Source organism: Anabrus simplex, chromosome 5 (assembly GCF_040414725.1).
Source record: "Anabrus simplex isolate iqAnaSimp1 chromosome 5, ASM4041472v1, whole genome shotgun sequence".
In the NCBI taxonomy this organism is placed as follows: Eukaryota; Metazoa; Arthropoda; class Insecta; order Orthoptera; family Tettigoniidae; genus Anabrus; species Anabrus simplex.
Genome location: NC_090269.1, coordinates 56,269,206 through 56,297,154, shown reverse-complemented (window position 1 = coordinate 56,297,154; position 27,949 = coordinate 56,269,206). Strand labels below are relative to the sequence as shown.

Below are 27,949 nucleotides of genomic sequence, written 5' to 3'. Positions count from 1 at the left end.
TGAAATTTCTGATGAAATGCTAGAACATGTACATCAGACTTTACATGGCAGGTTGGAAGCTTGCGTTGGAACTGGTGGTCATCATTTTGAACACAACCATTGAAGGCTTCTTCTTCAGAATCCAAAGAATTTGTTTATTATCTTTTTCTTAAGTTAGTGTTGACAAATGGAGCAGACAGCTGCTGGTATTTACAATTTTTAAACTATGACAGCTTATAAACTACTTGTACTAGAATCCTGAGAAAACACCATTGACATTCTACCATAATTTACTGTAGGTTTATTTTGTTATTTTCAATAAGCATTGTTCTATATTTAAGATGTAACTTTCTAAAAAATATACACATTATAATAATATTGTTAAAAATTGTGCATGGGCTACAATTATGAGCTCTTGGTTACACTTCATTTCTGTGAAAACAGCACAATTCACCTTGCATATGTGAGGTTGGTCCTTATTTTTCAACTTTCGAATTTCTTTGCACACACCTCATAGGTTCTTGCCTTTGATTATAAGAATTTTAATACCTGTTTAGTTGAAATTGAAGATGAGGAACCCATGCCGCAGTGGCCAGGAAGTTGTGTGATGTTGCAACAAGTTGGTTTATTCCTGCACGTGTGTGCTCGACTGCTATTTACGTTCAGTTGAATGTCAGCTTCTGTGTGGTGATGTTGTGAATTGTAACATCATGGTGAGTAGTTTAAGAAGTAGTGACACAGTTATCTATTTAGTTTGTGAAGTTAAACACCAGATCAGTGAACATAAATTATGATCTAAGAAATAGACAAGTTTTATTGGTCTTGTATTATAACATACACGAGGTGAATTGACTATCAATGAAAGTGCTAAATTAGTCATGCGTGAATGTCTAACATTTTCGGAGAAGGCTAGGATTCCTACAAGAACTTTACCTCACTGTAAAAAAATTAAAAGATAAGACCTTGCAAATATGTGACCATATAACAACAAATACTCAAAGACAAGAGCGTAAGTTTGTTGCAAATCTAAATCTCTTTGATGTTACCCATACTAATGCTTTGAACATGATAAAAATAAAAACGTGTAGGGGGCCTGTCCATTTTCACTGGCCTTCGAAAGACTCTGTAAAGCTTTTATGGTAAATGAATGAATGAATGAATGAAGAACATCTGGAAAATGATTACTATGTACTCATTGAATTGCGCATCATATTTTTAGGGGCAACTGTGGATTTGAATCTAAAAGTAAGGCTGCCTGGAGCTTTGCAATCTTGCAGAATGAATGGCCAAATGAATTCATTTATTGAAGATGTTCCTCTTTAATTCTTAGCTGTTCCTCAGTGTCAGTGAATTGGATGGCCTAAAGAACATTTGTTTGTTTGTGATAAAAGTCTATGCAAAGTGGTGATTTCAGAGTTGAGAATCGAAAGGAGGTAGACTGCTCTACCAGGTGCAGTTACAAAACTTCTGGGTTATTTTTTTTCTTACTAGACAATTCTATAAATGTAAATGTTGCACTTTTGTATGAGTTATTCAGTATATATAAAAATCTATTTTATTTTATGAAATACTTCCTCTCATGCAGAGGCTGCCTTGCGACAAAGTATACTTTTACATTCATGTTTAGAAGAAAAATATATACACTTGAGAAATGTTCATGGTAACCTAATTGTAACAATGATTTCTTAGAATTATCAATGAACCCCTTAAGGCTATGATGACAATTTCCACTAACGTTGTAATTGGCAGAGACATCTGTTTCCAAAAATTGGCAGCGAAAATGGGAATCGTGCCCCTCGCTTGAATCTTCAGACCCACTATGTCGATTTCCTCTAGGTGGTATTTCTTCCTGTAGTAAGGAATTGTTGGTAGGTAAAAATTCCTCTTCTCGAGGTTGACATCGGAGGGCTGCAACTTATGGCTTTCAAAGCAAACAATGGGGTTGATGATGTAACCTCTCTTCTTATTCTTGAAGGCAATGATGTTGATCCTTCTGTGGCTTCCATTGTCTGCTAAGCCATGAACCTCTTCAAATACACAGGTAAGGGAATTGACAAGTTAATTTCAGTCAAATGTTTGGACAATTAGAAGTTAAGCACAGATTTAGATTTCTTAAATGTGGATGCTCTTTCTCAGAATGAAAACATTTTCTCTCTTAGTGCAAAAGAGACTATGAAAAATCTTAAGGTGGTAAATGATACAACAGAGAGAGGAGTGAAAGTAATGCGAGATTTCAATGAACTCTGAATAGCCGATTAAGGAAAAAGAGAATTCATTTTGCAATGTGTGCAAGATCACTGCAGACAATAACCTAATTGCAGAAAAGAGACAATGAAAAGAAAATTATGCTAAAACTGGTATTGATTTATGGTGTGTTAACATATTTTGTATTATTATATTATACAGTAAATTTAAGTAAAGTAAATTTAAGTAAAATTTAAGTAAAGTAAATTTAAATATATTTGCAAAAATATATATGTTTCTTTCAGTTGTTTATGAGAATAGAAGAATACAGACATTCTTTCAATACTTAAGTCTTATTTAGATATTTAGATCCAGTGCGGCAAGGATTAACAGGTGGTGGTGGTGATTATTGTTTTAAGAGGAAGTACAACTAGGCAACCATCCTCTATATAACACTAATAAGAGAGAGTAAATGGAAGGGATCCGACACTTCAAAATGAAGGTATCGGCCAAGGGAAGACAAGGGCCACAAAGGACGGGAAAATGAAAGACTCCCTAGGTCTCGCAACCTAATACCGTCAGAGTCAGAAAAGAACAAGAGTTGACCAAGGGAGGTTGGATAGGACAGATGAAAGCAAGGAGCCTGGCACACATAAGTGGACACAATGCCAGGATTCAGCTCAGGGTCCTGTTGTTGCTAACCCATGCTCCCAAGTTGAGAGCCTCTGGGGCCCCTTTTAGTCACCTCTTACAATAGGCAGGGGTTACCGTGGGTGTTATTCTACCGCCCATATCCACAGGGAGGGGGAGTTTAACATTAACCAATTGTAATGAAATTTGGCACATTATCAAAACATGCCAAAAGTAAAAACCATATGGGATATTCGTTGAAATCACTCAACATTTTTGTGTAAACCCCCATATAAGGACCACCCTAATAGATATGTATATATAGAGAGAGAGAGAATAAAACACTGCCTGTTTTATCAATCTAATTTAATTCTAGGATTAGCACACACACATACACTCATGATTATATTTAATAATGAATGACCACACTTCCCTAATTTCCATCTATTTACAAGTCTGATAGCAGGACTCCAGATGGGAAGCCTTTACCTGGAACAGGTTATAATTCTCATCACTAGGGCCAATGACCTAGATGTTAGACCCCTTTAAACAACGAGCATCATCACCATCTTTCACTTGCATTCATATGCTCCGATACGTTGCCTCACTTAACAGCTGCTCACAGACAGGTTTGAATACAGGGCTGCTGACCGCCCCAACACACGATGACTGTTCCTTGGCGCGACTCCAGACAAGCTCTGCCACTCATACAGTTAATACAGTCTATTCACATATCCGCTCTACACAGTGAAATACTCAACACTGACAAACCAAATGTTCCGCACAATGATTCCAAGGCAGTACACACAGTACTCTGCTCAGTACACGGCGATACTCTGACATCGGTGGGACAATGGTGGTGGTAGTGGTGGTGATGGTAATTGTTTTAAGAGAAAGTATAACCGGACAACCATCTTCTTCTTTTTCATCTCATCATCATCAAAACCCCGTGTGAGTGTGATTTTTCTTATTTCATCTCGGTCCAGTAGATTTGGTGATCCTAATTCCTTCAGGGCTTTATCTGTCTGTTTGTACCAATTTGATATGGTGGTTTTATTCTTTAAGAATGTGTAAATTCTATGAGTCAGTCTGTTTGAGTCCAGTTTTGCTAAGTGCCCCATGAATTGTATTGTGCATTGTCTGTAAGAAATTAATTGACAAGAGGGTCCACCTTTTCAATACAATATATATAATGCACATTGTCTCTGTAATTCTAGAGATTCTTTTATATATTTCTGCATTTGGTTTTATAAAATGTATTCCATATTTAATTCTTGGTCCTACGATTTTTCTCATAATTTTACGTTCTTTCACTTCTATTTGTCCTTTTAGTGTTTTATGTTGGAAATTGAGAGTTTCTGATGTGTAGAGAGTTTCACATTTGATTACTGTAGTATAGTGTCAGATTTTGCAGTTCCAGGAGAGACTTTTTTTGTTGTATTTTTTGTTAATTGAAATGCAGTCTCCATTTTCTTTGATTTCTTTTCATTACAATTTTCAATACTCCATTCACCTAAATATTTGAATTAATTCTCTCGAGAGATGTGGTTGAAGCCAATTTAGAGTTCAGATGGGGCAGTTTTGATGTCTGTCATTTTTTTCCCCCCCAAAATGAAATTTGTAACCCAATTTCGCTGCATGTTCTTGCAGGAGTTCAAGTTGGTTTTAGGCATGGGGGATGTCTTGGGCAATTAGTGCCATGTCATCTGCAAATGCTGAACAGTCCAATTCTATGCTTTAAATCCTCTATTAACACTAATCAGAGAAAAAAAATGGAAGGGATCCTACACCTTGAAATATGAAGGTTTCAGCCAGAGAAAGACAAGGGCCACAAAGGGCATGAAAATGAAAGACTTCCTAGGCCTCCATACGTAATAACATTGGGGTCAGAAAAGAACAAGAGTTGACCAAGGGAGGTCGGATAGGATAGAGGAAGTGAGGAACCTGACACAAGTACGTGGAAGCAATGTGAGGACTCAGGTAAGGGCCCTGTGGTCGCCAACCCATGTTCCCAAGTTAAGAGCCGCTGGGGCCCCTTTAGTTGCCTCTTACGACAGGCAAGGTATACCATGAGTGTTATTCTACCGCTCGCACCCACAGGGTAGACTGGTGGGACACTGATGACAGCCAGCACTACTACCATCCCATTTCCATTAATAACTACTAGCGACTAGCCTCCTTTTTATATCCTGATGATGGAGCACTAGAATTTTCAGGGCTTGCCTAGAGACAGAACATTCCCATTGCACCTACGAGAAGATGCATGGGGAAACCAGACGAAGTGAACAATAGAGGAGAGATCACGACAGTCCTCAGGCCAGCTGGCAAGACCCTGGTCTGGCTTACAAGGAAACACTTCCATCTGCTAATCTCCGATCTGATTGAGATTTGGTCTGATGACTTCAGTAGGAATATTTTATTCAGCCATATCAAAATTAGATGCCCAGTTGTATATTTAGTACCTGTTTTAGGACGTCAAAGTTTGCTCATTCAAGCACCGCATAGAGAGGAGTAGCGGCGGGGCAGCCGGCCGGTTCATGTGTTACTCTCTCTCTCTCACACACACACACACATTACTTCCCTAACCTCGGCAACTTCTGCCACTCCATGAGGCAAATAGGATGCCAGGCAAATGCTGGGTTTGTAGCTTAATTAAGCCAGGGCTGTTTACTTCCCAATCCTAATGTTTTCCTATCGTTGCATCGCAGAAAACCTTTGATATGTTAATGTGACATTAATCCACCATCAAAAAATGAGTTTTCTATGCTGATAATTGTTGTTATCCTTAAACAGTAGTGTGTCGGTGTTTAGATACTATGCATATATGTACACAGGACTGCGCGGTCCCATTCGCCGCATAATGCCAGTGATTGCCGAGGCTAGGGAAGTAATGTGTGCATGCGAGAGAGAAGGAGTGAGAGCTTGACACATGAACCGGCCGCCCGCCCCACTGTTACTCCTCTCTATGCGCTGCTTAAATGAGCAAACTTTGACACTCCAAAACAGGTACTAAATATATAACTGGGCATCTAATTTTGATATGGCTGAATAATTTAGAGAACTATCATCCTGTGAGTTTGTTATCATACATTTACGAGCTCCTGATTAAAATTGTAACCAACCGCCTCACAAGAGAAATGGATTTTTATCAACCTGCCAAGCAAGCAGGATTTTGTAAAGGTTTCTCAACTGTTAACACGTCCAGACTATTCATCTTGTTCTTGAAAAACACCACTGAGTACAGCATCAAGATTCATCTGACCTTCATTGATTATAAAAGAGCTTTTGACTCAGTGGAGATTTGGCAATCATGAAGGCACTTCAAAATGCCATGATAAACTCAAGGTATATAAAACTCCTGGAAAACATTTATGATCAAGCAACAATGGTAGTCAGAGTGGATGAAGACCTCATCACCAATAAAATCCCAGTTGGCAAAGGAGTTTGCCAAGGTGACACAATCTATCCAAAGCTGTTTACCCTTGCCTTGGAAGATGTATTCAAAACCCTTCATTGAGATAATAAAGGAATAAAAATCAATGGGTTATATTTGAATCACCTGCGTTTTGCTGATGACATTGTGCTCATAAGTGAAAATCTAGAAGAGCTAGAAAACATGGTCCAAGAATTAAAAACTGCCTCTGCTAAGACTGGTTTGGAAATGAACGTTGGTAAAATGAAAATACTAAGCCCAGAGAGTCAACCACTTAAAATGGGAAACCAATATATAGAACCTGTTGATGAGTACATCTATCTTGGACACAAGAAAAAACTTGGAAAAGACAACCAACATGCAGAAATTCCTCGCAAAATAGGTATGAGTTGGATAGCATTCGGAAAACTTTCATCCTAACCAACAAGGATGTTCCAATTAACCTAAAGACCAAGGTTTATAATACATGCGTGCTGCCAGTTACTACTTATGGTCTGGAAACAATGACTTTGACTAAGGCAAGTACTCGCAAGCTTCAGCGAACACAAAGAGTCATGGAGCGACAGATGCTAGGAATCAGCCTTAGGGATAAGATCCATTCAGAGGATATCAGGAGAAGAACAAATGTAACAGACATCCTGGAGAGAGTAGCAAGACCAAAATGGCAATGGATAGGACACATAGCTCGACAAGACTACAGCAGGTGTACCTCTAGGATTCTTCACTGGAGGCCATGGGAACAAAAGAGAGGCACTGGAAGACCCCAGCAGAAATGGCTCGATGACATAAAGCTGTTGGGTGGAACATGCTGGTTCCAAGTGGCTCAAGACCATAGGCGATGGAAGCATATGGAAGAGGCCTACATCCAGCAGTGGATTGAAATAGGCTAGAAAAAAAGAAGAAGAAGAAGAAAGCTTTCCTACTGAAGTCGTTGTACTGGTTACGTCTCAAAACACATGGGTCTCAAAGCTCAGAGCTAAAATTAGCAGTAAATAGTATCAAAACTCATAACTACAAACTAGTAGCTAAATTAACATTCTAAAGAGTCTCAAAATTCATGACTCGGACAGCAGGTGCTTGAGCTGTTAGGACCCTTTAAACAACAAATATCATCAATAATAATAATAATAATAATAACAACAATAATAGTACCAGGGGTATATCTTCCCCGGCTATTTAAACTGCGCTCCTTCTTTACGGCCATCTATGCCAACGGACTTGAACTTGTAAACTTTTTTACAAGTTGTTTTACGTCGTACTGACACAGATAGGTCTTATGGCGACGATGGGACAGGAAGGAGCTAGGAGTGGGAAGGAAGTGGCCGTGGCCTTAATTAAGGTTCAGCCCCAGCATTTGCCTGGTGTGAAAATGGGAAACCACGGAAAACCATCTTCAGGGCTGCTGACAGTGGGGTTCGAACTCGCCCGAATACTGGATACTGGCCACACTTAAGTGACTGCAGCTATCGAGCTCGGTAACTTGTAAACTACCAAAGAATTGTGTCTTCTACTGTTAGATGGCTCTACCATCTTTTTTTTTTCTTTTTTTTTTTTTTTTGCTCCCTCTACTAGACTAAAAACTAACTACTTGATACAGTAATGCTTATTTTAGGAGTTTTTTCTGAGAATTTTTTTTTTAATGTACTGTAGTTGTCAACACTTCAGCTGGTTCCTCTTTGCTTACAATCGACCTGTCAGATAGGGTTGCCAGATTTTCGGATGGCAAATAAGGAACAGTCGCTCGATTCCAGATAGCAAATAAGGAACACTTCCATTTCCTTGCCATATAGCGCTAAATTAAGACACCATAGCGATAATTAAGAGAAAATGCCAGGGATATATTAACAAGTAAATACCGTTAATAATATAACAGCGTCAACATGAAATATGTAGGTACTTATTTAAAACTAATAGTGCGTTAGTCTTTACATTGAAATTAACATTTCACAAGTACTTGTCGTTTGAAGAAGCAATTTGTAACAGTTTCTTATTCAACAAAACTTTCTTGAGAAATTCCTTACAATTTTCATCATAGTTGAAGTACACAAGAAGTTCATTTTTTATTATATCTACTGAGCATCTGTTTCTGCCATCTCTCCATTTTATTGCCATAACTGAAAATACTCTTTCAGTATATGCATTCGATGGAGATTTACTTAAGACAAACGTAAGTACCATCAAAATGTTCTTCAGTTTTTCTGGGCCAATTAAACCACTGATATATATAATGGAGGAGACTACCTAACAAGCTTCCGTCTGACATTCACTCCTATAGACCAATATCACTCCTCACAGTACTCAGTAAAATTTTTGAAGGAATATTATATAAAAGAATGTCGAGATACCTACATTCTCTCAACCTCCTTCCAACCTCCCAAGCCGGCTTCCGACCACATTTTTCCACCCAAGACCACCTCTTCCACATCACATCCTCCGTAAACACCTATATAAAGACCCGTAAACCAGCCGCCCTAATATGCCTTGATGTTAACAAAGCCTTCGACTCTGTCTGGCACGAAGGACTTATATTCAAAATTAGCCACCTCCCTCTCCCCACCACCATCATAAGACTAATATTTAATTATCTCAAAACTAGGAAAGCCGTAATTAACACAAACGGAACCCACTCGTATACCTTCCCCATAACCTCAGGTCTTGCTCAAGGCTCCCCACTCTCTCCTTTCCTTTATATACTTTACACATACGACGTACCGCACCCATCACCACCATTACGACTGTACCAATATGCTGATGACCTTGCCATCCTAGCCTTCAGCCCTACCTTCACATCCCTCAACAACAGGCTACAGAAATACTTAAACACCCTCGAAACCTGGCTAAACCACTGGCACATCTCCATCAACCCCACCAAAACCCAATTCATAGTTTTCCGAAATAAATCCCGTCTCTGCCCTGCACGCCACAAAGTCCACATAACAATGTATAATACACCCTTTGTTGAAACTAACAGACTAACGTATCTAGGAATTAAATTTCAAAATAACCTGCAATGGAACCATCACCTAGATGACATCCACAGGAAAGCTATAAACCGTTTTCGAGCACTCAGATCTCTAACAGGTTTCACATGGGGACTTAAACCCACCCAGATAATCAACGTTTATAAGACTTTCATCCGTCCATTAATAACCTACGCTTCCCTGACATGGATTACTGCCCACCCAACTGAATACGTTAAACTTAACCGACTCGACCGACACGCCATACGTATAGCTCACCACCTACCTACAGACACACCCTCTGCCAATTTCACCTCCTACTATACCTTCCCAAAAATAACATCATACCTACATAAACTACGCCTCCAATATTTGACAAGAGGCACACTCCATAACAACCCTATAATTAAAGAAGCCCTACCACTGTCACCTCTAGCCACCGCAATTCTAAACGACAACCGCACTCCAGAAAATTCCCATATTTTCCCACCTCCCATCACCTAACTTCCACCACCTTCCCACTGTCACCGCCACAAAGTCTCAACAATCGCATATCATAATTGAAAGGATGCTCCTGACCACGGTGACACATCACCAGAATAGTGTACCGGCCGACTTAGGCACCACAAGTGCTGTCACAGATAACAAGTGAAAGTGAAGTGAAGTGAAATCTCTAGTAATTCTCAACGATAGTGAAAAATTTCAGTGAATTTACCATATGAGAGTTTCTAATTATATACGTGAAAATGAATAATATCACAATCACCACTATCATTACTAAAGATTATTACTATTATCGCTTTTCAAAATATTATTATTATTATCATACTATGGCTATTAATCAAAATTATCACTACTTCCCTGGATAGCAATAATAATATCCAAACGGACAACATAAACATTTAGTTAACATAATTATCATTATCATTATTAAATTACTGTTATTATTATTATTACTATTTATTTACTAAAATATTTTATTTCCATCCTATGCAAAGATAAGAACTCAAAATATAAACCGCCACAAGACGAGACCAAACCATCAATGGACACACAGTTACTACAATCCGCATTGTTGACAACACTGACTGACCCATTAGCACAGTGACCACCACGACTATGAATGACATTCCAAACGAACATGTGACTAGTAGTACTACCACAGGTGTTTATAAACAAACAAATAACACCAAGACAAGACAGACCATACCCCGCAAGAGACGTACTAAGTAGTATAAACCACTGTATAAATAAATAGTAAATAATGTAACCAGTGAAATACAAAATGGATCGTATTACCTAACACACATGTTACAATACAAAACAAAATGGACCTAAAAACTATAGCCAAGCAAGAGGCACCACGAAACAACAAATTTACCTTTAAAAATGTGTAAAATATGTAACTTGTGCTTGCTATGTAATTATTGTAAATTAATACATATGTAGTGAATACGATCAGCAAGAAGGACTTAAAGACTCTAACCAAAGAAGAAGCTCAAGGAAACGATTATCAAATGTAAATATATGTAAATACAAATGTACAAAGAAAGAATTCAATAAACGGGTTCTAGCGGGGGAAGACTATGGGGGGGTGTGGTGCGGGTCCTCTCCGTGGGTTGGTTCCCCTTGGTGGTCCGGCGATCTCTGCGCCAAATCAACAATAAATAATGACGTATGTACAACACATACAACCACGTTTAAAGCCAAAGTATCAATAAATCAAAAATCAAAGGCCAAAGAGCTACTAGTTTAGCTGACGGCCCGCCTGTCAAAGGACAGGAATGAAATAACCTCAGCAGCAGCATGCCCGCTAGTACCGCTAGAACACTGCCAGAAGCGCTGTTCTCAACTGTGATGGCTGATCATTGGTCAGGTCAGAATACAGAATATTTTGATCATAACCGCGCACTTTTTTGATACTATACTATTGTCTAAACCATGATATTTTAAAAAACGGAACATTGGGCGTACGGTTTAAATAGTGCACCGTACGCGGAACAAAATGAGATAAAACCGTATTGTTCCGGGCAAAACCGTACATCTGGCAACCCTACTGTCAGAGGCTTGTAAATATGTTCTCTAGCCTATTAAAACTGGGGGTGTGTACAGGAATCCAGCCTATCAGCAAAGTGTTCTGGAAGTTTCCCCCATATGGAACTATAAAAACAGCAGGGCACTTAAGGCCTGTCTTGTCTGAATTACTCCAGTGCTTGGGAGTGCGACTTGACGGAGGTCTAGGAGGCAGGGGCGTGGCCTGCTTGAAGAACATCCAGTAATACAAGGTAATGGCAGAATTTACCTAAATATGTGATAGTGCCTGCGGGTAGTTTGAGGGGAATGTTTCAGTTTTTTCTTTTAATGTAATTTTGTAATCTGGTGGTTTAAATATAGGATTATCGGCAAAGTCTGAGGATGACATAGATGTTGAATCCCATAGGGAACCTGAAATATTTGTCCCGAATGAGTAAATTTACAATACCAGTAGTTGGTCCATTATTGGACATTATAAAATTTCCAGCTAACTCATTCCTGGTTGTCAGCGTTTCGCCCCAGTGTGCTAAATTGGGCTCATCAGTTGGTAAATAGCACATCCACCAAAATGCATGGCTAGTGCATGCCATGGAGGCCACTTCGTTTCCTACTGGGAAATATGTAAGATAAGGGAACAAGGAGTGATGACCCTAATGTCATTTACCATTCAACCTTGCTTTGGTTGACTAAAGTTTTCAACCTCAAAATTTTGTAAATCTTGTCTTGGCTCTAAATGTTCCTCCTTTAGTCACCCCTTGAAGCCACTAAGTAAGCTATTTGGAGCCTACTTTAGCACACTGGAGCAAAATGCTGTATCATTCGGCCATAAGTCCACTTAGGTTTTAAGGAATTTCTATAAGGAGTGCAGGTGTTTTGGCCTCTTTGCCTTTTGTTTTGTGGCCAGTTATTTGCAGCCTTTACTTTTTACTATTTAGGCCATGTAGTATGGGCACGTATGTCCCTGTTTATTCAGTATTATCCTTAGGGTAACTGTTTCTTGGTTTTAGTTTCCTTTGCGAACAGAGATTCATCTTATTGTGGATTAATTGATAAACCCACCATGGGGCAACTGTGTACAAACACTTTAAAGTGGTGTCACCCAATGGGTTGCCTAGTGTAATTTAAATGTATCAAAAGGAAGTGGCTGCGTTTGCGAGGCTAGACTATGGTATTTTGAAGCTCAGGCTCCTGTGTAATATACCTGCTAGGAGCAAATTTTGCTCTTGTAAAATATCATACCTGTCCGGAGCAATTATGCTTTTCTCTATGTAAATTAACAACCTTGTAATTAATAGTCTACCAATATAGTTGGTCCGTTATTGGACATTATAACAAATATTTCAGGTCCCCTATGAGAATCAAGATCTTTATCAACCTTGTAATTATCGCAAGTTCTTTTTATCTGATGTTCAGACTTCTAAGTCCCCAATATTGTTAGAGCTGACTAGATCATTAATTACCTGTTCTATTGTTTGTTATTTATTCAGATTTTCTATCTCTGTATTTTTAAAAAAGGAAAGAAATAAAATTTCCAAATTTGTTATATTAAATGCTGCTCTAAGTAATTCCTTGTCCAGCCATTCAACCCAGGCGCTTCCTATTTACATGTGAGCCACGGAAACTCCGTAACAACAACAACAATAATAATAATAAACCTCTGTCTTTTTCATTCACCGATCATTATTTTCTCCTGTGGGTTGGGGTGGCAGAATAACATCCACAGTATCCCCTGCCTGTCGTAAAAGGTGACTAAAAGGGGGGCTTCAGGGACTCTTAAATTATTTAAGAAATGGCTAGATAAACAACTGATAGGCAATCTGCTACCTTGGTGACTGTCCTATATGCCTGACAGTGGTGATTGATTGATTGATTGATTGATTGATTGATTGATTGATTGATTGATTGATTGATTGATTGATTGATTGATTGATTGATTGATTTGGCTCTTAGCTGAGTCCAAGTATTGCTTCTACTCACTTTTGGCAGGCTTCTTGCTTTCATCTGTCCTAACTGACTATCCTTAGTCAATTCTTGTTCTTTTGCGAGCCTGATGGTATTAGGTTTTCAAGGCCTGGGGAGTCTTTCATTTTCACGCCCTTTGAGGCCCGTGTCTTTCTTTGCCCGATACCATCATTTTTCGAGGTGTGGGACACCTTCCAGTTTTTCGCACTGATTGATATTAATATAGGATGGCTGCCCAGTTGTACTCCCTCTTAAAAGAGTAATCACCACCACCTTTGTTTCCTTCATTGATTTCAACCATTATTGATTTGTATTGACTATTTCCACGTTTTCTTGGCTGGGGTAAGAACCACTAGGTATGAAAAATATCATCATAATCAACATTAGCGATCTGGCGTCCTTTTGAAGTCATTTAGCGGCAGAATTTCAACGATAGCGACTGGCAACTTGCCATATTTTAGTTAAAATTCTGACGAATTTTAATTTATGACTTGAACAATTTGGTGAGCCAAGTAGTCAATACTATACAGCACTGCGCTTCGTAACTGCGTGGGCGCATGATGCAATATAGTCTATTCATCTATGCATGTTTAAATAACAGCCGTAACAGCCTATGAGAGTGCATCATGACTCATTCGTATGTGTGGAGCATGAGTTCATATTATTTTCGGAAAGCTTACCAGAGACCGCTCTGTCCTACCCGCTCACTTCCTGTAAGGAAATGGAGATAAGTAATTTTAATTTCCCTGTGATGAGATTGATGACAACATTAGGATTACTTTTCATTGGATTATATCGAAAGTATTCATTATTCAATCAATCGCCCCATTCATTTTAAGGAAATTTCAAATGAATAATCGAAAAAATAATCGAATGGAAAACATAATCGAATAACCGAAAATCAGGTCTGAGCAAGACCAACTACAATACTCAGACCACAACACAGAAAAAACATGGCTGCCGTACCAGGCCAAAGCTGACGTGGCGAGGAGTAACCTAATAATGGTCGTGAGAATATTGCAGTACGAAAATATTTATTGAAGGATTTTAAAAACAGCATTTGATACGTAAAAGAGAAATAGTAATTTTACGTGCTCTTTATCTAGAGGAATTTTTTCTTGTTTAACGTCCACTATCACATAGAAAGGTTTTGGCGATGGATGGAAGGAAAGGGCTACGAGTGGGAAGGTAGCGGTTGCGGCCTTAATTAAGGTACAGCCCCGGCATTTTCCTAGTTTGAAAATGTGAAACCACTGAAAACCATCTTCAGGGCCGCGCGGTCAGGGTTGAGTAGCTGTGATCTTGCATTCGGAAGATGGGAGGGGTTCGAATCCCATCGTCGTAGCCCTGAAGATGGTGTCCCGAGGCTTCGGATTTTCACACCAGGCGAATGCTGAGGCTGTACCTTAATTAAGACCACGACCGCTTCCTTCCCACTCCTACCTCTTTCCTATCCTTCTGTCACCGAGAACTTTTGATGTGTTAGTGTGACGTTGAATAACTGGCAACAGAAAAAAGCATTACAATAAACAACAAGTTATCAACGCCTAACAAATGTCACTTCGTTGAAAACACGAATACCGACTTAGAAAAAATCGACACAGCACCAAACAAATAAGTAGTTTTCCGAACATTAACACTGTGACCCATTATCCTATTATGCATCATTCACCAAAATATTGAAGTTGACTAAAACTAGCACTACACACATCCTACAACTCCTCTTTTGAAGTTTCTTGGCAATTTTTCATTTGAGATCGTATAATTGTTGATAAAATTACTGGCCAGAATTTTTACACAGTCCTTTATAATTTTTGACGAAGAAACATCACACTTCCACTCATCACTTGAACAATTAATGTTACTTTCAAAGGTTAACACAAGGCTAAAACAAGGGCTCTATTTTTCAGAAAGTTCCCCAAAATAAAGATTATGTCACTCATTTTAATACTACTCTCTCTGTAATTACCAAGGTGACTTACCAGAATTTCACATTTTCTCTATCTCTCACAAGTGAGGTTGCCTTGCCCGTAACATCCTAATATCAACTTTAATTTTTCTGCTAGTAGAGCAATAATTTTAAAATACACTTGCACTTCTAGGTCACTCGTCACTTTCATATTGATGGAATATCTACTGTAGGTCTTGAGAACATTATAATATTTCGCAATCACGTTGAATGGACTCATATTTTTGTCTTAAAAGGCTGAAAATATCTGTATCATCTTCACACCAATGTTTAAATGCTACTTCGTCTCTCAATGGCAGTTGCTGTTCATGCTTTTTAGGGCACCTTCTTCCTCGAGGTAAATAAATGTTATGCGAGAGACAGGTCTCAGTGGACAATTTAAGATATTTCCTAGGGAAGCGAATAGGTTCACTTTTCTCAACGGGAAATATAATATCTTTGCGGACAATGAACTTAGAGTAAAATATTTGATGCACACGACAAGTTCATTTTTTACAGCAAAATTTTCCCTATCAATGCACCGAATCCATTTCTCTCGAAATGGAGAGGGCAGACATACGCGAAGAATTTCCGTAATTTGACCTGCAGAGAGGTACACAATACAGCATACTACATTCTAAGTAAACGCCAATAATTATAACACCACCTCTCAAACACAATGATAAACAAACACATAACATGTACGGTACCACGTTGAAACACGAAATAATTAACCTACAGGTATTTTAAGCTTCCACGTAAAAGCGACTGGAGACACAAATACTACCGTATCAGTATTGAAAATCACGAAGTACGATCATATGTCCACTCGAAATACCTATTTCACAATTATTGCTTTAAACTCGTATCCACAATCACATTTAACCTACGCCTGGCCCGCACCCACGGCCATATTGCCATTAATCGAAATCTGCCTTGAGGTCTGAGGATTGTAGTTGGTCTTGGTCTGAGGTACCTCATTGTAGTTGGTCTTGGAAAAATGATCGAATAATCGAAAACTGAAACAATCGAATAAGCGATTATTTTGAATTTGGTTATCCTATCAAATTAATCTCTAAATGTTGAAACTAAATGATTGAATTAACAGTCTTAATCTTTAATATCTGTAAAATAAAGTTCCTTATCTAAGTAAATCCCGTCTTCTGGTTGTATAATAGAACTAAGCCCCAGTAAGCCTACTACCAAATGACAATTTCTTTTAACTAGCATCAGGCAATATAATTTACCTACTTTAACTTTATGTTTCCGGTTCCGTGGATACATGGTTAGCATGCTGGCTTTTGATCTAAGGACTCCACGGGGTCCCCGGGTTCGATTCCCAGCCTGGATTTTAACTTTCATTTGTCCCTATGGCTCGGAGACTGGGTGTTTGTGCCGTCTTCAGCATTAGACTTCATGGATTGAAAAAAGGCGTATTTCTCATTTTTCGTAAGAGTTCATCTATTCGCTTATTTCAATCGAGTATACATCCGACACACTTAAACCGAAAATTTTATTAATGACGCATCCGATTATTCTAAGCGATATAACTGAATGATATTTGAAGCTCATTCTTATCTTATTTGATTAATTATTCGAACATTCAAATAACCGGATGGAAGTTATTTGATTAAAAGTATTCGATTATCATATCACTATTAGGGTGGGCATTTATCCATTCAAAGAAGAACTGGCCCTACGCGTGAGTTTTGAGACTGGCCCAGGTAGAGAAACCTACTCTTACTAATCCTCTTTTTGGAATCTGTGAATTTTGATACTCGTGAGTTCTGAGACGACACGGTTGTACCAAATCTCAATCAGATCGGAGATGAGCAGAAGGACGGGTTTCCTTGTTAGTCATCCTTCCAGGAAATACCTAAGGGAGCTACTACAGGGCTGGCACGTAACACATAGATACCGGTACAGTAATACTTTGAAATTGATTCGTACAATTTCGTGAACTTTAAGGCGAAATATTATTAAGGAGGCCTGTGATTATGTTAGTTTTAAGTTTGTTTTGAGACAATCCAATTTTCAAGATCACTGTTGTTTCTGGGAATTATTCTATTAATTAGCAGTTCATAATTATGTTGTTATAATAGCGATCTCCTCTCTTTTTCCTCTTTCGATTAAAGTTGAGAGAGCGTGACGATTCATAGCGGGTTTTTTTCGTCACTTTGTTTAATTAATTGTACATGAACAGGTTTATTCGATACCTATTACGTGCTTCATTAATTTCCCATTATTCTCGTAGCTTTCCTAAACTTTATAACAGGCACCGTTATGAGCACACAACCCCTTTTTTCTTATAGTTGCAAGATCAGTTTTTAAACGAGACATAATTTGCATAATGCGCCACCCAAATTTCGATCAAAATGTAACCATTCGTACCTACGCTCCCATTTTTGTTGATATTTGTAATCACATTCACAACCGCTTTATTTTGTTCACTTGCGGTAGCAACAATATCCTCGTTTGAACAATGGGGAAGAACAATCGAAGAACTTCTTTATCACTTTCGCCCTCTTGTATTACCATATCGTTGCATGAATTAACTGTAAAATGTGGTTGTTTTCTTTTTCGGAAAGAAAGTAACGTTTGAGAGTTTGACTTCTTTGTTATTGAAACATAATAATTTCACAGAGAACTGAGAACAAAATAACAGGCTTACATGCCGCGCCGGATAGGTAAACAGTCAGGAATGCCCATCAAGGAAAATCTAAAACCAACGCTGAGTTAGTTAAGTACACGTCATAAGAAATGAATCTAAAAAAAAGAATAAAAGCTGATTGTTGACACAACGCATTTTGTGATTTTCCAGTTAATTGCACTAAAAATGCAGTTAAACAAAACTTACAGCCTCGTATCTCAAAGCCCCATAATCCAGTCAATCATCCATTTGATTGTTGTTTACCTTTAACTTCATTTCTTGTATTCCTAGTAAATAAATATCTTGTGAAAAGCATTTGAGATTCGTGTTAAATGAGAGCTAAGGCGCAAGGGACTGACAGGAAAAGTTGCTTGTTCTTGCTAACCGAAAAATGATGACAGGTAATATAGGTACACTAGCTGGTGTACCCGTGCTTCGCTACGGGATTCTCAGAAAGACTGACTTGGTGGTTTTCCTAACTGCAACATAGGTCATTACAAAAACGTCAGTAGGAATATAGCGATTGAAAGCAATGTTATCATATAAAATACTCGATCAAATGAAAAACCGCACACTTTCTCACTTTCAACGAACAGTACTACGGTGCCGATCTAACAGTCCAAAGTTCCAGAGCTGGAATAACCAGGTCGCAGACTGCCGTGAACACTCCTCTGTCATTATCCCGTTAAATATGCACACTACTCATTCCAATCAGTGCCTCAGAGTAGGGATTGAATAGCTCGAATACTACGATGAACCAGTGTGTTACGTACCAGATATATCAGAAAATGTATGAACCAGAGGAATGGCATGCTAAAGAAGAAAGTTAGCTTAGTCCCCAGCTACTTCCCGCCAATATACAGGCAGGCTGTTACAGTCGGTACGACCAGGCGAGTTGCCCGTGTGGTTAAGGGCGCGCAGCTGTGAGCTTGCATCCGGGAGATAGTGGATTCGAACCCCACTGCCGGCAACCCTGAAGATGGTATTCCGTGGTTTCCCATTTTCACACCAGTCACACCAGGCTGTACCTTAAAGCCAAGGCCGCTTCCTTCACACCACTATTCATTTCCTATCCCATCGTCGTCATAAGACCTACCTGTGTCGGTGCGACGTCAAGCAAGTTAAAAAAGAAAAAACTCGGTACGCTGCAGTAATCCTATCTATCGGGGATGAGAGGAAAGAGAAGACAAAAAGCACATCACAACAAACAATGGTCAATGTAATGTTTCTATATTGCAGGCCTTCACATTAGTTTTCTTTCGACTCTGTGATATTAGAATGTCCTACAAAATTATTTATATCGTAGACTGTAGTTCCTTATTCTCAGACTTTACATACCGATTTTCACTAAATTCTGTTTACCCATTTTCTCGTGACTCGGCGCTGATATGGACGTAGTAACAAAAATCCAAATTCATGAATATCTCTGATTATATGCGGTACGGTAACAATGTATAAGACATAAGTGATCGGAAATTTAATAACTTCATACATAACTACTACTAACTTAGGACATAACTAAAGTTATGTAGTATTAATCGATACGACCACTAATAACATAAATAACTTATTTGAGAATTACTTTTCAGGCCTTCCCCAAAACTACCATTTCACTAACTTGAATAAAATAATTTGTAGCCTAGATTGCAGTGGATCATCACCCAACATTACATACCGATTTTCATTAAATTCTCTTCAGCCGCAATGTACATACATACATACATACATACATACAGACAGACAGACAGACAGACAGACAGACAGACAGACAGACAGACAGACAGACAGACAGACAGACAGAAATTACGGAAAAGTAAAAAATGCATTTCCGTGTTACTGTGGACATGACAGATACAGAAATACCATTCATTTCAAATTCTGAGCAATGCACAGGCAAAACAATTATTTTATATATAGATTACATTTCAGGCCTTCGCCTAAACTACCATTTCACTCAGCGTGATTAAAATAATTTATAGCCTAGATTGTAGCGGTTCATCACCCGACTTTACATTCCGATTTTCATTCAATTCTCTTCAGCCGTTTTCTCGTGATGCGTGTACATATATACAGACAGACAGACAGACAGACAGACATACAGAGAGTCAGACAGACAGACAGAAATTACGGAAAAGTAAAAAAAATGCATTTTCTTGTTACTGTGGATATGACCGTACAGAAATACCATTCTTTTCAAATTCTGAGCAATATACAGACAAAACTCTTATTTTATATATATACAGTAGATTACATTTCAGGCCTTCCCCTAAACTACCATTTCACTCAGTGCGAATAACATTATTGATAGCCTAGATTATAGCGACCTATTCCCCGACTTTGCATACCAATTTTCGTGAAGATACGACCACTAATAAAATAAATATTTGACAATATTTGACTACCATTTTTCTCAGCGTGTATAGCCTATATTTTAGCAAATTATTTCCCATCTTTGTCTAGCGATTTTCATTAAGACACGATCACTAATAACATAAATATTTGAGAATTAAATTTTAGGCCTTCCCCTAAACTACCATTTCACTCAGCGTGATTAAAATAATTTATAGCCTAGATTGTAGCGGTTCATCACCCAACTTTACATTCCGATTTTCATTAAATTCTCTTCAGCCGTTTTCTCGTGATGCGTGTACAGACAGACAGACAGACAGACAGACAGACAGACAGACAGACAGACAGACAGACAGACAGACAGACAGACAGAAATTACGGAAAAGTAAAAAATGCATTTTCTTGTTACTGTGGAAAAGACCGATACAGAAATACCATTCTTTTCAAATTCTGAGCAACGTACAGACAAAACTCTTATTTTATATAGGCCCTATATAGATGTTCCGGTATCGGTATCATTTTGTACTATACTGCGGTTGAAATCGCGGGGGAGGGAGGAATTTTCTTCTTCGTGGGGTCCCGGGCCATCCCTTGAAATCATCACTGACCTTTTTTTGCGTTTTTCTTTCAAGTTCCTCTGCATATTTACGTTTGCTTACTAGCTTCTAAATGTTGTTCTATATTGAATGGTTTCCTCAGTAATAGCAATTTCTTGAAGATATACGTTTATTTCCACTAGTCATTATTAATAATAATTAATTAATAATTAATTATTAATACCATCTAGCAGTATCCTATTTTTTACCAGATGTTTTACGACGGTATAGGAAAGGGGAAGAAGCAGCGGTGGTCTTAATTAAGGTACAACCCCAGCACTTGCCTGTTGTGAAAATGTGAAACCACGGAAAACATCTTTAGGGCTGCCGACATTGGGGTTCGAACCCACTATCTCCCAGCTGCGAGCTCACAGCTGCGCGCCCCTAATCGCACGACCAATTTTATAAACAGAGAAAGTTTGTATACGAAGGGTAATTTCGGGCACCACTTAACCGATTTCAGTAATTCTTTCACCATTGAAGAGCTTATTTCTTCCATATTAGTATAGGCTATATGTAAGTAGTTATGCTAGCTTATCAGGGAAATAGATAGTTACAAAAAAAGTAGAGCAAATCAGAGAAACTGTACGCCCGAGACCCTTAAAAATTAATAGGCAACCTGAATTGTTAGTCGTATTAAAATGGAATCTTCAAGAGTACATAGAATTCAATTGTCTACAAAGGACATAGGTACACATTTTCTTTTAACTGTATCAGTTTTCCGGATTAAATTACTTTTCTGTGTTTTGGCGCATGACATACAAAAAAAAAAAAAAAAAAAAAAAAAAAAAACCCACACGTGTAAAATCTGAGTCGGATTAAAACAGAGCATGCATACAGGATTTAGATTTAAATTTCCTACAAAAGTGTCCATGTGGATTTTCTTCTTATAAATCTAACAGTTTGCCTGATAATTACGCTTGTATGTGTTAAAGGAGCATTTCGAGTTCAGGCCTGTGCCCCGGAGGGCTCGCATGTCGTACGTGCGTACGTGCTACAGTTAGGTAATAATAATGGGGTATGGCCTCCGGAGAGGCCTGGTGCTGGTCTTTTTCTCGTAGACGGCCTATTGGGCGACCTGCATGTCTGTGAAGATGAGGGCCCTAACTAGGATGATTTCTAATGTTGAATATGCCACACACACCCAGCCCCCGAGCCATTGGAATTAACCAATTAAGGTTAAAATCCCCCACCCGGCCGGGAATCGAACCCGGGACCCTCTGAACCGAAGGCCAGCACGCTGACCATTTAGCTAACGAGTCGGACTACAGTTAGGTGAATTAGGGAGAAAATCGTTATTCCTTATTGGTACCCATTAACGGTGCTAGTTTAATCGTTATGATTACTCTGTGAGAGAAACTTTGTTAAAGTGGAAGGTGGAACGATGAAAGAAAATGTGGAGCAAGCGCGTATATATGAGACCCTTAATAGGGTTCTAGGACATTTCGTACTGCTAGACCGGCTGATCTAATGACTTTAAAATATTTAGGAGGGGACATTCCGCACCACTTTTAAGAGTTGAAATTATTGCGAGGTAAAAACGATATCCTAATTGTCACAGAAGCCCCCACACGGTGTGTCCACTACTGATGTTAACCTTCCGTCTGGCGCAACTGATCTGATTAGCATACGCGTTAATTCTTATCTCGTATTCGACATTCGCGGGGACCTAGCTACCTCCTCCTTTCAGTAGTTTCCTGTTTCCGCGTGATCTTCAACCCTTCGGCCAGTTGATCAGAATATTTTATTTTACTTACTTGATACTGAAATAATGCAGTAGTTTATAAATATTCACAATAATAGTAATATTATCCATCCTCATACTCGTCAGGAACATTGCGCCCGAACACGATGTATATTTCTACTGTATTGTTTTGTTTCAGGATTTACACTTTAAAAAATCGTTCTTATGATAATATTCACTTGAAAATAAGTTAGCCTATAAGTATAGTTTAAAGAGAAATTATGAAAATAATATAGAAGTTTTCTTCAGCAAATGTTGTAAATTACTTTTGTGTCTGATTTCTAAAGTGTGTCTGTCAGCTTCATTACGCCTGCTGGCGTGGAAATTGAATTCCAATTTGACATCAAGTGGTATGGATTGTCCTGCGTAAATATTTGGGGATTACGGGAAAACTGTTAGCAGGTAATAACGACCTAGGTGGTACGAAAAGTCCTAAAAATCAAGTGGTACGGAATGTCCGTGGTACGAAATGTCCGGACACCCCTTAATAGAGAATACACTACCTTATCTGTGGTACCTGCCTTAAGTAGACCATAATATGTTTCCTGGCTACGGGAACTGACGCGCTAATTCTCGCTAATTGATGCAGAGGCCGAGGAGAGAGATGAAACGTGACAGGGAGGTTGATCACAGGTACCGTGCAGTAAGTGATTACTGGACTGGTATTTTTACCACCTGTATTCAAATCGGATTTCTTACTCTGACTTCAATGCGTATGGAGTTGCGGGTAGTTATGAACATGAACATGATATTTATTTCAATTAATTCTAACAAGCCTGTAGACTCGTACAGAGGACATTTACATAGCTAAATATAAATTATGTACCGTATATGGCAAAGCAAAAAGCAAAGTAATCTCCGTACAGGCTATGGAGGATCTTGGAGGGGTGGAAGGTAAAGGCTTCCACTGTCCATAACGTCGGCACTCGATGGGGTAGAGTGGTTAGTTTTACGCCCGGCCGCTTTTTGCCCCTCATTAACGGTGCAAGTTTAATCGTTATGATTACTCTGTGAGAGAAACTTTGTGAACCTCAGGGCCATGTGCACCTCCGAAAGAGGAAATATCGTTTCCTAAAACATTTTGACTTCCTGACGGGAATCGAGCCCGCGTCCTTCCGGGTGAACCGAGCATGCCTTTACCACCTCGGCCAGGCAGCCCCTATTTGTTGTACATAGAAATGTCGTCTCTGCGCCTGCGAAAATCACTATGTGAAATATTTCAGCTTAGAACTTTGGCCGGAAATGTTCTCATTTAAGGTTCAATACGACCGAGCTCGATAGCTGCAGTCGCGTAAGTGCGGCCAGTATCCAGTAATCGGGAGACAGTGGGTTCGAACCCCACTGTCGGCAGCCCTGAAGATGGTTTTCCGTGGTTTCCCATTTTCACACCAGGTAAATGCTAGGGCTGTACCTTAATTAAGGCCACGGCCGCTTCTTTTCCATTCCTAGGCCTTTCCTATCCAATCTTCACCACAAGACCTATCTGTGTCGGTGCGACGTAAAGAAAATAGCAAAAAAAAAAAAAAAAAGGTTCAATACTGTGCGAATATTGCCAAAAAATTCTCGCTCACCGAGCAAATTGGCCGTGCGGCTCGGGGCGTGCAGCTGTGAGCTTGCATTCGGAAGATAGTGGGTTCGAACCCCTCTGTCGTCAGCCCTGACGATGGTTTTCCGTGGTTTCCCATTTTCACTCCAGAAAAGTGCTGTAACTGTACCTTCATTAAGGCCACGGCCGCTTCTTTTCAACTCCTAGCCCTTTCCTATCCCATAGTCGCCATAAGACCTGTCTGTGTCGGTGCGACGTACTATTTGCATCTGACGAGAAGTCGCGGTAGCTTGTAGGAATGACACGGATAACATAACATGCTACAAACAGGGGCATAACGTATTAGAGTCGTTAGGGCTTGCAATGCAGGCGGGCTCGGGCCTTTAAGGGACCCCGCAGACTCATCGCAAATATATATATCTGTCTGTCTGTCTGTCTGTCTGTCTGTCTGTCTGGTCATCAGCCCAGAGGCTGGTTGGATCCTCAAATAGCACCACCAAAGGTTATGCGGTTATAAGGAAACCCCAAAAACCAATGGCAGCACCAAAATGAGGCGTACTAGGCAAGATGAGGAGTGAGGTAGTTTGCCATTGCTTTCCTCACTGGGTCATAAGTACTATTGCAGCACGGCTGACCCTATGAGCAGCACCTTTCATAACACTCAGATGCACTAGTCATGCTCCGAATGTCATTACTCAGAACTACCCATACCCCAGCAACGTCCATATTGTCACAGCCATGGATGTTGACTGGGACTTCGGTGGAAGCTACACTTTACTCTGGCCTGTGCCAAGAGATGGATGCAAAAGTACTGTATCCATCAAGAAATGACAGCAGGCAGAATATATGTATCTTAATGTCACTCTGCAAGGATATGGTCAGGCCAGTTTTGTAGAATCAGTCTAAATAGTTTGTTTTATTACCGAGCTCGATAGCTGCAGTCGCTTAAGTGCGGCCAGTATCCAGTATTCTGGAGATAGTAGGTTCGAACCCCACTGTCGGCAGCCCTGAAAAATGGCTGTCTGTGGTTTCCCATTTTCACACAAGGCAAATGCTGGGGCTGTACCTTAATTAAGGCCACGGCCGTTTCCTTCCCACTCCTAGCCCTTTCCTGTCCCATCGTCGCCGTAAGACCTATCTGTGTCGGTGCGACGTAAAACAACTAGCAAAATAAAAGTTTGCTTTACAATTTATAGGCAGAGAAATTGCCATTTGGTTGCATCTAGCTGCAATTAGTATAATTGTGTTGAGTGAAAAACACTACAGCTGTAAACAAAGCTTACCCTTGCTGTCTCTCGCAACATCGCGGGACGCTCCTCACAAAAGTCTTGAACCAAATGATTTAAAAATAATTACAGCAATGAAAATTGATACCGATATATCATACTTTCGTTAGAAAAGTATACTTTCTTGATGTGTAGTGACCTGAGATCGTATTATGCACAAATTTTGCTGAACTTATTCGACAACAATGTATAATGCTATTAAGAAGTAGGTGTAGTCACGTGTACTCAATTCAGTTTCGAACGAGCTTTTTGTGCGAAAGCTTATCACTTGTGCTCTTTGATATTTTTCAATCTTTACTCCAACAGTTTCTTAATAACTTTTGTTTGTATATTTTTCTGTGTTGTAATCGAATAAATTATTATAACTGAGACTTCGGTATCGGTTATAGAGTATAGTTTTGTAGTTACCGAAAAATGAAACCAATTTTAAGTACAAACAGCTAAGTGGTGTATGGTTCAGCAGCTTAGCCGTAAAAACCACGGAAGCAGCCAAACAAAACCTTTTAAACATTATTTTTAATGATCTTACAATAGCGAATAATCTGTTTGTTAACGGTAAATAATTTTGACAATATATCGCATATTATTTACCTGTTGTAATTAAATTTATATTGAATGCATATTACTTATTCGTAGGTGTGCAATTTTATTTGAGGTGGCCCGAATGTTTATTTTGGTAGGCGGGCCCGTATCACATTCGTTACGTCCCTGCGAGCTCTCTGAATCTAAGCATATCCATGTTCAACTTGTTCATTATACAATACATACAAATGTACGTAACTAAGGTACAATTGTACTACCACTTAGAAACTTCACGACAGCACTTCAAATTGCAAGTCACCGCGAGGGAACAGATGTGTATTGTCAGGCCTTGTGACTTGAGTATGGGCGCATAAGCCATGCTTATCCATTGCACCCCGCATCCATACGACTTGCTGTGGGTCAGTAAAAATTAAATGGCGTATGGCTTTTAGTGCTGGGAGTGTCCGAGAAAAAGTTCGGCTCGCCAGATGCAGGTCTTTTGATTTGACTCCCGTAGGCGACTTGCGCGTCGTGATGAGGATGAAATGATGATGAAGACGACACATACAGCCAGCCCCGTGCCAGAGAAACCAATTATGGTTAAAATTCCCGACCCTGCCGGGAATAGAACCCGGGACCCCTGTGACCAAAAGCCAGCAAGCTAACCATTTAGCCATGGAACCGGACTGTGGACCAGTATTTCTCCCACAATATTATCACATAATAGCGGTTTCTTGCAGTTGCAACGACGATACCTATACGTGTAGGCCTATGTCATGATCGTTTGGGCGTACCTACTTTAGTACATCCTACATTGTGTTTTAGCATAATACATAAAGAGACCGGACATTCTACAGTTTGGTAGAAAAGGAAGAGACAACTGACAGTGTTAGTAACTACAGCACAAAATATACGCATCAATTCGCAAAGTTAATTTACATTATTATGATATTTTATTTGTTATAGTTGTCGGATGGTATGCACTCATGTTCATAAAAAACAGTACACCTTGAAAGACTAGAGATAGGAAGTTCATATGCACAGGACATGTTCATTAGTATGTTCTGCAGAAGCGATTAGCATTTCAGTCACCTACGTTCAGCATGTGTCCTGTTGCCTAGTAGGCATTGGGCCTTCCATGAGCATTGATTACTTGTTCCATGTGTGATGGCATCGACGCGTATAAGGCGCGAATGGCGCCCTGGGTTATAGCCATCCATGCTGCATTCACTTGGTTCCACAGTCAGTGCTGTATGAAGGTGTTTGGGGGCCCTGGGCTATTTAAAAATATGGGGCCCCTTCTTCGTAACATCACGTAAGACTAGCATACTGAAGTCGTTATAGAACTACTTGCACTTAAATTAATGAATAGGGAAGTATTGAAATAGACTACAATTTTTCTCTATTTTTCATGTTAATATTTCATAATGCCAAAACATATTTTACATTTGTCTCATCATCACTATCAAATCGACATACAATACAGAATTTACGTTTTTTGGCACCACTAGGATATTTTCTATCCATTTTATTAAAACATTACAGTTGTAAGTTAAGAATGGTTCAATAATCAGAGGTGAACTGGAAGTTCTCTTCCTGATCCAAAGATATAGTATAGCATGCGCATTCCACCGTGCTTCCCCTGTCCTCTCCCGCTCACTTCCTAGACCTCTTCACCCCCTTCCCCCTCTGCCCGTACTCGCAAGCTGCCAGATTTAAATTTTCGTCAACAATAACCTTTACAATAATTACAGTGCGTAAGTAGCGAGGATTCGTGTCTCCGGACGGTAATTGATTCTAGCAGTGATGAAATACTAACGCGGACAACTGATAAGAAGGAAGGAAGGAAGGAAGGAAGGAAGGAAGGAAGGAAGGAAGAGTGCGTGTTCGATATTTTGCGAGCGTAAATATTCATATACATGCACGGAGGTGGAGCAGCAGGCCTTTTTATACAATTTTAGGTTCAGCCAAAAGCCGGGGCCCCTTGGCACGCGGGGCCCGGGGCTGCAGCCCCTTTAGCCCCCCTCTTAATCCGGCCCTGTCCACAGTTCATCTTTGGTGGTTGGCACTGGGTCACAGCGCCGCACCCTTCCTTTCACCATATCCCACATATTTTCGATTGGCGA

At 39.5% G+C, this 27,949-nt stretch overlaps 1 protein-coding gene across 1 annotated transcript in view; it reads right to left on the bottom strand.

The window, feature by feature from the left end:
* Window positions 1-27,949, bottom strand: part of Taf8 (TBP-associated factor 8) — a 127,512-nt gene that overhangs the window by 54,083 nt on the left and 45,480 nt on the right. The window lies entirely within an intron of this gene.